Below are 16,762 nucleotides of genomic sequence, written 5' to 3' on the forward strand. Positions count from 1 at the left end.
TTTTCAAACTTGTATTTAAATAATTAATATACCAAATTATGCTAAAATAATAACATTTAAGTTTAAAATGACCGCACAGTAAGAACTGTCATTTTGTCCAAATATGTCAGGCATCAAAACACCAAGGCTGATTATTTTTCTAACTCTGATAGACCTACCCGACAGATAAATGGTAGATTAACTGATGACAATTCTATGTTTGTTTTAGAAGCCGTGATTACACTATGACACCACTAGCCCTCCCATGTTACAGGCCCTTTGGTCAATATATGTACGTAAATTACTTAATTAAATAGGAAACAGGAGACGTTTCTAGTTATATCATATCTTGACCACCCTCCATCTTATCATTTCAACTCCATCATTGTAGGTGATAAGTTGTCAGTATCAGTGAGCTTGGAAACTGACCATTGGACAGAAGTGTGAGAGCTTAGTAGCTGACCATCAAATAGTACAAAACAGAGAAAATAATCGTAAGTACAAATTAATTCTAATAAAAATAATCTATTTCAGTTGTTTTAATCCAGCATCAAGATCATTTTTAGCTTCTTTGTTTATTATCTTCTATTATATTACAGTATATAAGTATGAGAGTATATTAACATTAATTCACAGTGCAAAGGTCTATAAAATCACTTTAATATTCTAAAATAGGTTTTCTTACTAAAGAATAATAAATCAAGTTTACTAGATTATAAATCTACACCAGAAAGTTGAACATAATTTGTAAGGATTATATCATTTATCACCTTAACTCATCCTTTACTATAATAACAGATAGTCGAATGCTTTCTTTAGAATAAAACATATTGCCTCAACAGAAAATCTGCCATCTGTTACTACATGTACTATCTGCAAGAAATTCTATTAATCCCTGGGATTCAAGAATAGTATATATATGACATTAGGCAACTCTTTCTTTTCTTTTACTTAGTATAAAAATTAAATAACCAAATGTTTTATAAGGTGTCTTTGTGAAAAAATAATCATCTTTATCAACTTTTAGAATTTAAACCTAAAACATTTTCAACTTTTTCATTGTATTTTGTATCAGAATTATATCTTTCATTCATTTAAACATCAAATTACGCATCTGCTATTTAGGCACAAAAATTTTACAGCTCAGAATTTTTAAGGTACTTTTCTACATGTAAGTTGTAATGAAATTGATTTAATAGAGATAAACAAAGGGCAATATGTTGAGCCCTTACTGATGTTGCATTAATATTTGTTTTCTCTTTTGAAAAATTGAATAAAAGTAGATGTTAGTTATTTGTAGAAAAAAAAATCAACCAATCAATTTATATGCAATAAAATTTATATGATTATCACAGTTACCACTTTTCTTATGTTTTTTAATATAAAATTGAGAATGGAAATGGGGAATGTGTCATAGAGACAAGAACCCAACCAAAGAGCAGACAATATAAATTAAAAACCATCATAACTTTTGTATTACTTGTCAATGATTCTTTTTGTTCTTGAAAAAAATTGCTTCACTATTCTTTACTTTTTTTATTTAAAAAAAAAAAATGTATTGAGCATATTTTTATTTTTATGAAATATATTTTTAAAACCATAATTCAATAATAACTTGAGCAAAACTTATTAAGCAATACAAAAGGGCAAAAACATTATTGCATGTGTAAGTTAGGGAGAAAGTCCCAGCAATTCATATCCTTTATTCAAAACTCTTACCTACTGTATAAACATTTTTAATTCTAAAATTTGTGCAGATTTATACACTGTTAACTAATTAACTCTTCTACAGCAAGGGATACCTTTTTTGAATTACTCAAAGCAACCCATTAACTTCTATTTTACTAAAAAATGGTAATACATTGCCTTATAGTATGTGGGTAATATTATAAGCTTTATATTCAGAATAGTTTTCTTACAAAAGTTTTTATCTTCTATCTTTGATGATTACTGTTATGACATATCCTTTATTTTCTTTGATTCTAAATATTTTTCCAATTTCGATGTATGCAATTGAGTTGTGTAGAAAACACAAGAATTTGAAAAAATCCCATTAAAACATGATTTATACAAGTACAAGCAAGTCTTCTAAGAGCATCTTACTAGATTGCAGTGATGAATTATTGAAGGCTAAAAATTTTTTTTTTAAAAGTTAAAGCACGGTCAGTTTAGCAAGTTTAATCTGGTAGATTTATGAAGTAATTTGTTCAACCTAAGCAAGTTGTTCCAGCTCAAGCGAGAAAATCAATCTCGTTGAGATGATCTGGTTGTAAAACTTTATCGATATCCAGACATTACATTTTTTTACCAGAAAATATATACAATGAACTTTATTGTACCTTCTCCAATCAAACTAAAAAATGCAAGAAACAGCAAAAAACCTTCAGTTATTAACCTTTGGACATGGGAAACCTATTTTACTATACTCGAAGAAATAACCATTTCATTCATATTTTAATTTTCAAGTATATTTACATGTGAGAAAATTACAACAATTATAGTACTACATAAAAACCTATATCAACATGATCTTTGATTGACATTATTATTTCAAGGATGTGTTAAACACACATCTTCACATTTAATGACCACTTACAGGACAAAAGCCAACATGATTTCATTTACCTACCCATATACCAATGCTAATGAATATGCTAAAAACTGCTGATTAATTATGGTTAAGTACTGCGGTCATTATTGTGGTCAATATTATGTTTGATAACAATGGTTCTTGATTGCCTCTTATCTGGGAGAAAATTGGGTTGAGGGGTGTTGATGTGATGGTTATCATTTGGTCAGTTGATCAAGTTCGTGTTTCAGACATGATTGTGCCAATTTAAATCAAATGACCAAAACTGGAACAACAATATTTACCACTTCTTGACATACTTATTTTAAAGGTCAAGGTCATGAATTAAATATTGTATAAGTTTGACCTCTAAGAATAAATTTTTAACTATTACAATTTCTCACGCATTTTTTTCCAAATAAAACATATTTAAGTTAATTTCCAGTTGGCATTAGGCTATTAAGATTGATACCAAAAGTTGGCAGAGACAGTGCCACAATGCACTCTGCGTATCAAAGAGCACTTGCAACTATTCTATGAGTGGTCTGATGAATGCCGTAAACTAGCAGTTATCAAGCTTGGACACAGGGCAACCACCCGTAATGCTTGTAAAATTTCTTTTAAGCCTGCAAGAATTTCTATTATTGTAACAGATAATGTAGTCTGAAAAAATGTTCCAAAAAATTGTATTGGATCGGTGGCAGCAAAATTTTATCATGATGACTAAGGCAAGGCAAAATTTATGTCCCCCTGTCCATGGCAATGTTTTCAGTGGTTAGTCTAAGATTCTTGTTCGCCAACTTATTTAACAATTTTGTAAAACCTTATTGCTATTGTTGGATGCTTTTATGTAACAGTTTGTTTACTTACAATGCATGTTGTCCTGCATGTTTAATGTTCATATATAGATAGATTTTGATTGATGTTATATGCCTCTATGTCATGTTTAAATAACATGTTTAACCCCATCACATTCTGTATGTGCCTCTCATAAGTCAGGAGCCAGTGTAATTCAGTGGTTGTTGCTTGTTGCTGTATATTAGACCTGTCAGTTTTGAATTATTTCACATTTGTCATTTCAGTTCTGTTTATTTCTTGCTATGTATGGCTTTTGCTCATCATAGAAGGTCCTTAATGGTGACCTTTAGTTGCTGAATTCTACCTCATTTGGTCCCTGGTGAAGAGTTATCTCATTAGCAATCATACTACATTTTCTTATATTTATATGCAAAGCATACATTTATATAACAATGATCTTATTTGTAAAAAGATTGTAAAATTAAAATCTGTAACATTAACTTCTGATGGTCTCAGGTTAGTAGACTCTATGATGGACCTACTTACCATAGACACAATATCCCTACTTCAAACTGATGTACTAGATAACTCTAAAACTATCAAGTTCACAGACACTTCAAGTGAGAGTGTTAAATTAAAGTCACTGCATCAAGTACTAATGGTAAAACATGTAATCAGACAGGTTCAGATAATCAGGGTTTCTGGGTTACCATCCCATTGATGTTAAGCCAAATCTTCTTTTATTCATATTAAAGAATTTGGAGGCAAAGTTAAAATAACCAATATATTTTATCCAAAATGTATGTCACTTAAAGTGACCTTGACATACTAACTCCCTTGTTATAAAGTTGCAACTACATTTTTTTTGTACTTGGCTGTGTTTTCAATAAGGTCTGTTTGGTTTCAAATGCCCTTATTTTAATGCACATAAATCATATCAATGGTTTCTTTCAACAGGGTGTAATGATTTCCGAAATCAATGCTTTCTTTCAACAGGGTGTAAGGATTGCCGAAATCAATGCTTTCTTTCAACAGGGTGTAAGGATTTCCAAAATCAATGTTTTCTTTCAACAGGGTGTAAGGATTTCCGAAATCAATGCTTTCTTTCAACAGGGTGTAAGAATATATCATATCAATGGTTTCTTTCAACAGGGTGTAAGGATTTCCGAAATCAATGCTTTCTTTCAACAGGGTGTAAGAATATACTCCGTCAAGATTTCTTAAACAGGGTGTAAGAATTTACTCCGTCAAGATTTCTTAAACAGGGTGTAAGAATTTACTTCGTCAAGATTTCTTAAACAGGGTGTAAGAATTTACTCCGTCAAGATTTCTTAAACAGGGTGTAAGAATTTACTCTGTCAAGATATCTTAAACAGGGTGTAAGAATTCACCAAGCCAATGGTTTCTTTTAACAGGGCGTATGGATTTCTGCACATATCTTTAATATATATATAAACATGTACCAGATTTAAAACCTTGAACAATACGATAAAAAATATTTCTATTTCAGTCACTGCCAAAAAAAATCCATGTTAACCTGCAAAACCTGCCGGAAACAATATGGTTTATTTCTGCATGTAAATCTTTGAATTTCACCCCCTACTTCATTTAACTGATAAACCAAATGTAAACATGTAGATAAAATTACATGTTTTATCTTAGCTGCTGATAAAAGGTAATTACATTAATTAAGACAGATTTGATTAATTAATAACCCTGTTGTACATGTGATTAATTCTGATGGTGGGTTCTTAAAGCTTTACAATTTTTGTCACTTAGCTGTGGATCAAGCTTACAATTTTAGCCACTTAGCTGTGGATAAAGCTTACAATTTTAGCCACTTAGCTGTGGATAAAGCTTTAAGTAATAATTTTAGCCACTTAGCTGTGGATCACGCTTAAAATTTTACCCACTTAGCTGTGGATCAAGCTTCCAATTTTTGCCACTAAGCTGTGAATAAAGTTTCTAATTTTAGTCACTAAGCTGTGGATAAATTTTCCAATTTTAGCCACTTAAAGCTGTGGATTAAGCTTTCCAATTATAGCCACTAAAAATATACCCTATTTATGATTTTATCATGTAACTGATAGGAGGAATAAGAAACCAAACAACAATGAAAATAATAAGCCATGAAAAACAGTCATCATTATAGTAAAAAAGAAAAGATGACAAAAAGACAAGAAAGAAATTCATCAAAAACTCATGATCGACTCTCAGAGCAACACGAATCCCATCCAAAAAAATGTTGAATTTAAATCAACTATTAGAAAAGGAAGCCCTATTATTTTATAGAGACTTTGAATATGAATTGAATGTCTTACACTAATCATTTGTTTTAATCAAGTTCCATACAAAATCTGTTAGGATAGCATAGGAAAAAATATATTCTTATCATCTTTTTCTATGAGGTTAATGCATCAATCAATTTCAAAAATATTTATCAAGTCATCAGTGCAAATTCTTATTCATTTTTCCTGAAACTTACTTATTTTTCAAATATATCAAAATTGAAAAATTTCAACCGGGGACAATATTCTTAAACTAGGGGGGGACATGTAAATACAGGGTTGTAATAAAGGTCGTTTAGGGTACAAAAGTGCTGAACTTCTTTGCCCGATTGTTAAAGCTAACTAACTACATCCATAATGTAGTTTAATTAATGAATCTCATCACACTTCTGATTTAAACCTCTTCTTTTAGATTTCACGACCAATTAAGCTAATGAATCCAACATGATAGGTACTGGAGGGATTTCCAACAAAATATATATTAAGTAATCATTTGTGCTATATTTAGAAAATTAATTGTTCCTGAAGTATTCAGGAATGTATGTGGTTTCTATTTTTAATTTAAGTGCAGATAAACTTTACATAAAATGATAAACCTCTTGTTAGATATATTCCATGAAGAGACAATATTAGATACCAAAGGGAGATTCGTAACTCAGCTTTTCAAAGAGCCATCATACTTATCCAATCAAATGACAGTGACAAAGGACTTGGAGTTAATAATACAAATTCCAACTTCCTGATATTGACCAAGATCAGAGACCTAAGGCTTTCAAATCGGTTAATCATATTATTCTAGCTTTATATGAGAACTTAAACAGATTAAATACATGTACCTTCTAATTATTTCACTCTGATTCTGCAATTACATGGTCTTGTTTAACACTTACCTGAAAAAGATAATACAGATAGATAAGTTTAATATATAATTAACGTTAATGTTTGCAACCAAAGAAGATCAAATATCATCAAAACACATAATCAGCTTTCATAGACTTTATTGTAATTTGACCTCCCTAATTGCTCAACACTTTCAAAAGACAGAAGCTTATCTGAATCTCAAAATATACATTTTGATTAAATCACAACAATACAGAGTCAGACACTTGAATGTTTGTTTAGTGGTGTTTAGCGCCACTTTCAGCTGCTTTTGCTATATCATGGCAGCTATTTTTATTGGTGAAGGAAGTCAGTGGGAAAAGGAAAGAACATTGGCAATCCCCGTGTGAAGATTGTTGTCAAAACTAACATGTGGAATCAAGGTCTCAAGATTGACAGGCTATTGACCAATGTAAAACTTAAACTTAGACCACTTTGCCACCAAGGCCAATCATAATAATAAAGATACATTTTGACCATGAATATAACACTAGAGCACTATATTTCTCTCAGTTTTTCATTTGCTCAGAAGAATAAATGTTGACGCTTCAAGATTTTGGAAACAGCTTATAAAGTTAGAAAAAAAGAACAATTTCTTTCTGAAGATAAGTCTTTCAATAATAGTTTTATCAAATTTCACATACTGGTGAAAAAATCTTGTCACTAAATCTCTCCATTTCACCACTTGACTGTACTCAGCCTTTTTTTTCTAATAATAAAGATGCAATGAACTGACTTTTAACTCATACAAATATAAAGAACAACCAACTGTACAAAATTTCCCTCCAGCCCTAATCATACTTTTTAAATTTTGCCTCACAAATGTATTTTTTCAAAATTTGTGATCTAAAGTTCTACCTAAAAATATGTTTTGCAATTTTCACCAAATAATATTATGTATTTAATGTTTGACATCAGGAATCAATTTGGAATAACATAGACATCATTCCAATTTATCAATCTTCATTTAAATACTACCCCAGTTTGCAGTTTACAAATGACAAAGGTATTTTAAGTGAGACTTTAATTAATACCAGAATTTACAAGTTCTGAACCAGAACATATCTTTCATTACATGCATTGTTTATTTCGTCTTTGGCAGCAGAACATGTGATTGCAAAAAACTTCACTGTTATATAACTTTACCCTCAAATTGTTTCTAAATATTCTATATATCAAGTTTATACAAATCAAAGTGCCAGTATCTATCAAGTGGATAAGAAGTTAAAGGCCTCTTTAATAGTTTTTAAGAGTTCATAAATTAGTTATGATAAGTCATATTACCAAAGATCTGGTTGAAGAGAATCATAAAACAGATAGGGTAAACTACTGAATACAGAAGAAGGGAGATAAACCTGTCATTTAAATCATCGTTGGGGGTCTGCTTTATCATATCTGTAATTCAGTTTGAAAACTTTACTTTAAAAATGCCAGAGTTTGTTTTAAGTTTTGGCATTTGTGATATTTTCCCATGTTACACTAAATAAAAACCTCCAGTTTTAACATATGTGTTGAAAACTAATTGGCACATTCCATGTTATGGTATGTTAGCCTATTGTTTCTAAATAATCTTAGTTCATTTACAGAAACTTAAAAAAAAACTTGCAATTAGGTGTGACATTGACAGAACCATTTCAAGTGTTAGATTTGGGGATTTTTTTGTAACCCAAAACCTACTCAGCATATAAAATGAAAGCTCCTTTTGGGAGTACAAAAATGAATTCGAAACACTACTAATTTCAGACTTGGATCTTTCTTTATAAAGATACATAAAAAAGTTAAAAAACATTTTAAGCAAATTGAAGCCAAGTCAATTAGAAGGGAAAACACGAAACATATAAGTCATTTCCTCTTTTTGAAGGTAAATCCGTGACAAAGTGGTCTTTAGTAGTTCATCTACAATATAACTAAATGGACAACATCAAGGTTATGAAAGGTGCTTTCAACTCTTGACCTTAGTTGTCCAGGATTGCCAGTTTTTGGGAAAAATATTTAATATTCACAAAAAATCTACTCAAGACAGAAACTGAGAAAGAAATGACATGTACACAAACCAATTTATAATTATTACAGGGGTCACAATAAAAACATTAACAAATGTTACCTGTTTTCTTTTCAGATCATAGTTTTGCCCTTTATTGTACAGAAATCACAAATCTGTGGTGGACAGATCAATATCTTACATTTTGCTGAGGTAAGAGTGCACTTTTTTTTTTAAATTCAGAAAAGATAAAGGCATAGAACCTTAGCTACTTTGTGATATAAGATGACCAGTCATGTTTCTTTTAAGAACAGCTCCTGAAGTCATTAAAAATTTCTGGAAACATGGCTTCAATAGAGACATATTTTTTCAGAAGATGAAAGAAACTTGAATGTGTGTTTTCTTTGTAAAAAAACCTCCCTAAGATTTGCTTGTATGCATAATATGAAGAAATTGATCATTTGAATTCTTTTTTCTTGTAATCAAAGCACTGTAAATGCTGTGAGAAACACCAATCTGACTTGATTACAAAACAGCAGCAACAATATATAATGTAGACAGAGGGATATGTATGCAACTTGGTAAAAAGTAGCCGATCTTTGGCAACTTGAATTCAATTTGAAGACCTGAGGTTGAATTATCTCCCTCTGAATATATATAAACAAACTGAAAAGTAAGAACAGACTTTGATATTAACACATAACTTGTACTCAATTGAGCAAGCATAAGATACTGATAAAATATCATTGAAATTTATAATTTATCAACTGTTTCAATAGCTAATTTATAAAAATTTTTTTTTTAAAAAGTTGATGAATTTATGAGCTTATTTGTTGGGATAAAAATATCTTTAGCGTAATCATATGAAATGTATGAGAAGAAAAAAATAATGAAGAATGAAGAAAGTCAGGAAAATATGCCATTTATTATTAAAATGGATCATAATAAAAGTCAGAAGGGGGAGTTACAGAAATGTTAAATAAATACATAAGAGCAAACATCAATAATTAAAAGGTACATTTAAAATCAATTATAACCATATAACCTAACTGCTCTTATAAAGACATTAACACATTGACATTTACATTGTAAGTTATTACTATGACATTTGATTGTTTAATTTAAACCAAAATGATTTTGCACATGCAATATGCATACATTTATAAATATTTTATTTGACATGCAAAATTGCACTTTATGTTACATCTCAATAATGAATCAAATAAATGTTTCTAATCGAATCCTCTAAATTAACTCAAAACATAGAAATTCGATGACAGTTCCATATACAGATTAACTTCAACATTTCCGCTGTAGTTTATGGCAGTACTTATACTCCAGAGAGTAATGCTTCAACGGGTTTTGATAGTAAAATGCATCTACATGTACTATCTTAATGGTTATTGATAGAAATATACATGGACATGAAATTGACAGATTATGTAATATGAGATGCCATTGATGTTAATGCATATTTCAGTCAATAGAAAACATTTCAGTCAATAAAAAACATTTCAGTCAATAGAAAATATCTCTGGTAATCTGTGACAATTATGGGATATTGTTTATTGTTATGAATATAAGAAATTCCCATTAAACATTTAGAAGGCACCATTTATAAAAATAAAAATAAGATTTGATATGATGATTGGCAGTGAGGCAATTCTCCATCATAGATAGCTCACTGTACAACCTTCAACAATGAGCAAAACAGTACAACTTAAAAAGCTGACATTATATTACATTTCAAATGATTAAACTAAAGGCCTGGTTTATGTAAAAAAAATAATAAACCCTCTACATTTGTACTCACCTGTTCCAAGTCAGGAACCTCATGTTCAGTGGTTGTTGTTAACTTTGTTGATGTTGCTCATAAGTATTTCTCATTTGTATACAGGTTATAGGTTGTTTTTTTCTGTTTGAATTGTTATACATACTAGTCATTTTAGGACCTTTTATTGTTTGTTGGTTGGTATGAGCCATGGCTCTGTGTTGGAGATTGTACTTAGACCTATAATGGTTTACTTATTACAAATTGTGATTTGGATGGAGAGTTGTCTCATTGACACTCATACCACATCTTCTTATATCTATATACAGATTTACATTAACAAATGACAACCATTGAATGACTGGCTCTTGAAATGGCTTTATACCTTCAGGAACAAGACACACAAACAAAAATGCAAACAAAAATCCAAAAATATGCTGCAATCAACTTGAACCCATGAATTAACTTCCATGCTTATTCATGGGTTCTGTAGTTTCTTTCAGTATGATGTTAAACATGCAAGATAGGATTTATTATCTAATGATCATCAATAATTGACCATAAAGCTTAGGTTTTGTGACCAAGAATAATGTGTAATGCTCTCAAGAAAAATATAATTGATTGGAATTCAACTGAGTATTTGAGTATAATGTAATTCTGAATAAAAAAATACTGTCAATATTGTTGTATGAATAAAAAAAAATGTCGTTTTATTAGGACTGGATTTCTTTATCAATAATTTAAACAAAGTGTTTTAAGTATTACAGCACGTTTACAAACTACATAAAAAAGCAAATGGACCAAAAACAACACATAGTTCTTAATTCTAACATAGCATGTTAAAGTTAATCTGGTATTTCATCAGAATCAGTATCGTAAGCAACAAGCATGGGAAATCCAAGAGTTTATAACCACAAAGTAGGTGGACTTTTTGGAATCTCCAGACTTTTGCAATTTTCTAGACACTTCTTATATATTATCATCAATAAAATCTTTCCTTTTATGATGAAATGCCATTTCGAATTCTAAATATAATGATGATTTAAAAATCTAGGCAAAGAAAACTGGATCAACTAATAACAGGATACAAAGTGTCAATATTAAAGCTCTCAAATTACGATTAAACAGAGGTCTGACAGATAACCGGACACTTAATAACGCTTAATGTTAATTTGAGTGTCAGAGTAACTCTCAAGTAATTCCCATTAGAATCTTCAATAAATCGTTACAAAAGCTGGTAATCTAGTGAAGACAATGATACGACAAACTCTAACAACCACAGAAATTCCACCGAGACCAGTTCAATAACCACAATACCCCAAAGTAAAGAAACTTATTAATTTTCAATTAAATTTTCATAACACATGAATGCACAGGTAGCAAGGTACAATAAGACCTAGAACTTATGGTGGTAAAATGAAATCTTCAATGTTTTATGTGATGAATATTGTTAAAGAGTCAATAAAAAAGACGCAACTAAATCCATTATCCTTTGCTATTATTTATCAATAAAGGAGGAAACCATTAGTGATTGCTATGTAAATATCATTATTTAACATCGTTTTTTTATAGCCATGACGATATCCTCTTTGGTAATGTATATTTCCGAAAGTTACACTTTTTGCCCCCTTTGCTAAAGAGTTAAAAGACTTTTAATTTGGTCTTTTATATGCTTATTGAAAAATTGAAAAACATACTTTTTGAAGCCACACTTTTTGAACTGTAATGATAAGCATCATGTGGTTTGATTGCATTAATAAGAAGAACAAAGAAATAAGTTACCAATAAATAAGCTCAGAGAAATATGAACGCCATCTCAAATAAAGACCATAAAAAAATGAATGATTGTAAAAAATAAGATGTGATGTGGATGCCAATGAGACAAAATTAAGTCATCACAAGAGACCAAATGACACAGAAATTCAAAACTATAGGTCACAATAAGGCCTTCAACAATGAGCAAAGCCCATATTTCCATTCATCTATGATCTTTAAACATGTTGATTATCAAAATGTTGACTTTGTTCGAGGTCATCTCAAAGATGTTTTATTTACAATATCACAAAATTAAACTATGCCACTTGCAAAGCATCAATAATGAAGACAATATTCTAAAAATTTGCAAAACTTTCACAGAAACTTAAGGTGGTACCTAACACTACAGGGAGATAACTCTATAAAGTCAGCTAAACGTTTTAATTACGTTGTGGTGTTAAGGGAGTAATAAGCTTCTCCATGATCAAAATTGGTCTTTGTCAAATTGCTATATACACAGTGTAATTTTTCTGATAAAACAGTTGGTTCATAATTTTTGAAATATTTATATTTTGGTTAAAGGGTCAAAGTAAATTCTTTGTCAAAATTTTATGAAAATTAAAAGAGCCAAATTAATTTTAGTGAAAGTGTTGGGTACCACCTTTAAATACTCAGAATACATACATTTGTAAGGACTTTCTAGTTTAACAAAACAATTTCAGAATTTGTCAAAAAATTGATCTCAAGTTCAACTGAATTTTTGCAATTCTAAAAAAGTAATTGAAAAGAATTTTCATGAAACTATCTATTGATTCTTTCCAATTGGAAAAAACCTAAGCTGTTTTTCCACACCAATCTCACTAACACAAAGTGCACTTAAAAAAACAGCTTACACGAAGATATAAATTACAATTTTACAGACACAAAGACCCACTGATCAAAAGATAATGCTTCATATTTCATCATAATTATGATGTACATGTTACCACATCTACTTATTAATCTATCTTCAAAACTCGTCAGAATTTCTTCTGTTTTAAACATATGTTTTGAGGAAATAATTAGTCCTGAAAGTTATTTTAGAAGTTGTACGAACCAATACTGTTTTTTCTAAAGAGAATGCTGTTTGGAAGTAATGAATCTTAATTTCCTTTCATTATTGTGCTTTAAAATAGGTATGTATAATATACATGCACTTCCATAGAGAATGTCTTCTGCAGATTTTGTAGTTTATTCAGCTAAACTTAAATTTATGTTTTTTTTTTATTAAACTTCTACTTTACATTCGACCACAAGCGGGACTTATTACACAGGCAAAATGAAGATTACCGGTATAGTTGACCATGGAAACCATTTATTTTACAGTTGACCATGAACAGTCATGTTTTTCCATGATTTTTCCATGTCAATTATTATGGTTAACCATGCACATAATATTAACCATGGTCATGACCTATTTTGACCTAGATCAACTAAGGTCATAGATTAACCATGGTAATCCTACGGTTTAACCATGGTCAAGCATATTAACCTTGGTCAACAATGGTCATACAGATTAACCATAATCATGATCAAGTTAAACCCATTGGTCAACTATGGTCATACAAATTAACCATGGTCAACTATGGTCATACAGATTAACCATAATGATCATCAAGTTTAACCCATTGGTCAACTATGGTCATACAAATTAACCATGGTCAACTATGGTCAAAGATTAACCATGGTCATGCTCCAGATTAACCATGGCCCTGCTCTAGAGATTAACCATGGTCAACTATGGTCATGCAGATTTTAAACAATGGTCATGATCCAGCTTAACCATGGTCATGGTCAAGTTAAACCATGGTCAACTTATAATGGTCATACATTTGAATTTCCATTAGGGTATTGAAAATAGAAGTTTTGTCTCAATACTTTAGTTCTAAGTTTTACATCCTCAACATAAAGGCAAATGGATAAAAGGAATCACAATTGTTTTAGACACCTGGTTAGTGCACAAGGAATTAAACTTTTATTACCTGAACTCATCTGAACCATTTGAAAAAAAACAACAAATTAAAGATTTGCACTAAACTAGACTTTGGGGGATTATAAGCTTGACATTTAATAAATACACTTGATGACCATAGATGACCTTGGTTCTGTAGTGGATCATAACTTGTGTTTAATGTGTGTTGTAAGGTTGGTACATTAATGCTTTATGTTTACCCATATACTCTTTTTATTAATATGGGGTCAAAGAAATAATTTATTGAAAAAAAATTGTTGCATTAATAATGCTAACATTTAAACTTGAAAAGTGATTTAGGTACACAACACAACTGTCTCATGATATCTGTTTAAAAAAAGATTGTTTTGCAAAAATATGAGAAGGGTGTCAGTCTCTATGATATGAGATAAAAAAAAAACAACCACCTACATGTATCTCCTAGTCTAATCATCATCCCACACTGGTCATATTTCCCTCACTGTTAATCACCTCCCTAACCACTTATATAGTGTTTTTTTTTGTTTTTTTTGCTCCATACCAACCAGTTTCATCTTATATAACCCACTATTGATAATTAAAGCTTCCTCTGACAGTTCTATCAAAGCAGAGCTGTTCTGCTTGAGGTTATTAAATCATTTAGTGTTATGTATATGAAATAGATTGAGTACCATAGAGTGACTGGGTGTGATATAACACCTTGGAGTGCCAACATCTGAAAACATAAACAAAGCAACACTCAATAAACTCATTATTAACTTAGTTTTCATTTCAATTACAGCGGATTCCATTGAGTGTGTAGCCAAAGGTAATATCTTTGGTTAGCTTGCTTGTTAGCTGAACTGTGAAGTCATTTTTAGGTTAGGTAAACTTCCCTTCTTAAAGAACTGACTAGTCCTACAGAAAACTAATCAATCTGTCTGTTGGACTATGCTACTTTGAACGGAGGGTAGTATACCTGACCATATAATGACTTCACGGTTCAGCTAACAAGCAAGTTAACCAAAGATATTACCTTTCACTGTACACTCAATGGAATCCGCTGTAACATTTAAAGGCATTATAAGTTTACTATTTTACCCCATTCAAACTATGTTAAATTATTACATGTACATTTAAAATTTGCTTATAGGATTTCACGTTTTGTAGGGGTGACTGCCAGACACCCCAGTTAAATAAAATTAAATTATTTTAAAAAGGCAACGGAGTAAGAACAAGTATTGGTTGACTGAGTCAGAATAATCTGTTCATGTTTTACTGATATTTTATCTTGTAAAACTTATTTTGTATTTGATGGTAATCAAAAATGACCTGATTTTTAGTAACTTATTTGAAAAGCTGCATCCTTTTTCTAAATTGAAATGTGCATGCCATAAATCTTTCAATATTTATATTTATTGACAAGGATGTGTTAAAACATCAAAGAAATGTGTTAAATGATCATATAACCAGCTGTTTTTAACCATCAAAATTATATTTATGATTATTGATAATTTTTAAGTGGAATATTTGCTTTTTCAAGATGAAAGTGCAAATTTTGAAAGCTGACATTGCAAAAGAATACCAAGATGTCAGATTAACACCTACAAATCAATATGTATACTTGTCATTGCCAAATTCTTCATTTTTGACCCAAGTATCATGGTAGCATAAATGAACAGGAAAAAAATATTTAAAAAGGACGAAAGAACATTAGTCAAATATTAGTATTAATTCAATGGTGCAATGAATTTTTAGAAGTCTCTTAAATCAGCTTAAATGCATCATTTAAATACATGAGATATTTTTCTCTGAACATTAAGCAACCAACCTACAATCAATCATTTAGGCAAGTTTATGGCTACTGCTTATTACCTATACTTAATCAGGAACATTTATACGATTTGTCAATATTTAAATACATGGGAAAAACTGTTTCAGAACATTGCTTCTCATCCTATTAAATCATCCATTAAAGTCTCTCAGTTAAATTCTTTTTTCCTATTTCATTTAAATTAATATTTTTTATCAAGTTCTAGGAAATGACCTGTTGTATAAAGATTTTTACAGAAACAAACTACAAGCATATGAAGCCTGAATGTTCCAATCAACTAATCATTTCTACATGTAATAATTACCTAACTTGGTCCTGATTCTCCCTTACATATCTTTTGATGGGATTTCTCACTTATACTAAAAAAATGTGTATGGTGATATTACTTTAATATTAACCATTTTTAATGAAAGACCTATGGTCTTTTGATTTGACGTCCTTGTTTAATGACCTGAAAATTGAAGTCCAGCTAGGTCAAAGTTAAATGTGACGTTCTAGATGTCGACCTTTGCTGTAACTTCTTATTTATACATGATAAATTCATAGGGTCTTTTACATTATTTGGGTTTCAGAAATATGACCTGGACACTTAAAGTTAAAGTTTTTAGCTCGGTTCCAAAATAATGTTTACTTCATGTATCAATATATGAAAATTGATGTTAATAAGCAGTACAACCCAAATCCTTTGGACTTCTAACATTGAATGAACTTGAAGTAGTAGTTTCAAGCTGCCAACTTTTGAACATAAATATAAATATTATTTCAAAGTAGGCGGCAGTGGGCGCAGAGTTAGCATGTCAAAATATGTCACTAACCACTCATTTCTAAAAGCCCTGATAGACTGATCAATCAATAGCATGATTGCCAGGAAATAGTTCTAATGCACTTAACTGCATAAGACAAACAAAAGTACAACAATTGAAGTTGGGCAACTATAGG

General features: G+C 30.4%; 2 protein-coding genes across 3 annotated transcripts in view; one reads left to right on the forward strand and one right to left on the reverse strand.

Moving 5' to 3' along the window:
- Positions 1 to 16,762, reverse strand: part of LOC134701727 (probable ATP-dependent RNA helicase DHX35) — a 147,552-nt gene that overhangs the window by 18,565 nt on the left and 112,225 nt on the right. The window lies entirely within an intron of this gene.
- The window catches only part of LOC134701730 (probable G-protein coupled receptor B0563.6), a 50,935-nt gene that overhangs the window by 3,084 nt on the left and 31,089 nt on the right, over positions 1 to 16,762 (forward strand). Inside the window, exons 2-3 of one of the 2 annotated variants that reach the window (XM_063562875.1) lie at positions 371 to 473; positions 8,633 to 8,707. The gene's annotated coding sequence lies outside the window, so the exon portion shown is untranslated. The remainder of the gene's footprint in view (positions 1 to 370; positions 474 to 8,632; positions 8,708 to 16,762) is intronic. The other variant, XM_063562877.1, reaches the window with a different exon arrangement.

Source organism: Mytilus trossulus, unplaced genomic scaffold (genome assembly GCF_036588685.1).
Source record: "Mytilus trossulus isolate FHL-02 unplaced genomic scaffold, PNRI_Mtr1.1.1.hap1 h1tg000261l__unscaffolded, whole genome shotgun sequence".
Lineage (NCBI taxonomy): Eukaryota > Metazoa > Mollusca > Bivalvia > Mytilida > Mytilidae > Mytilus > Mytilus trossulus.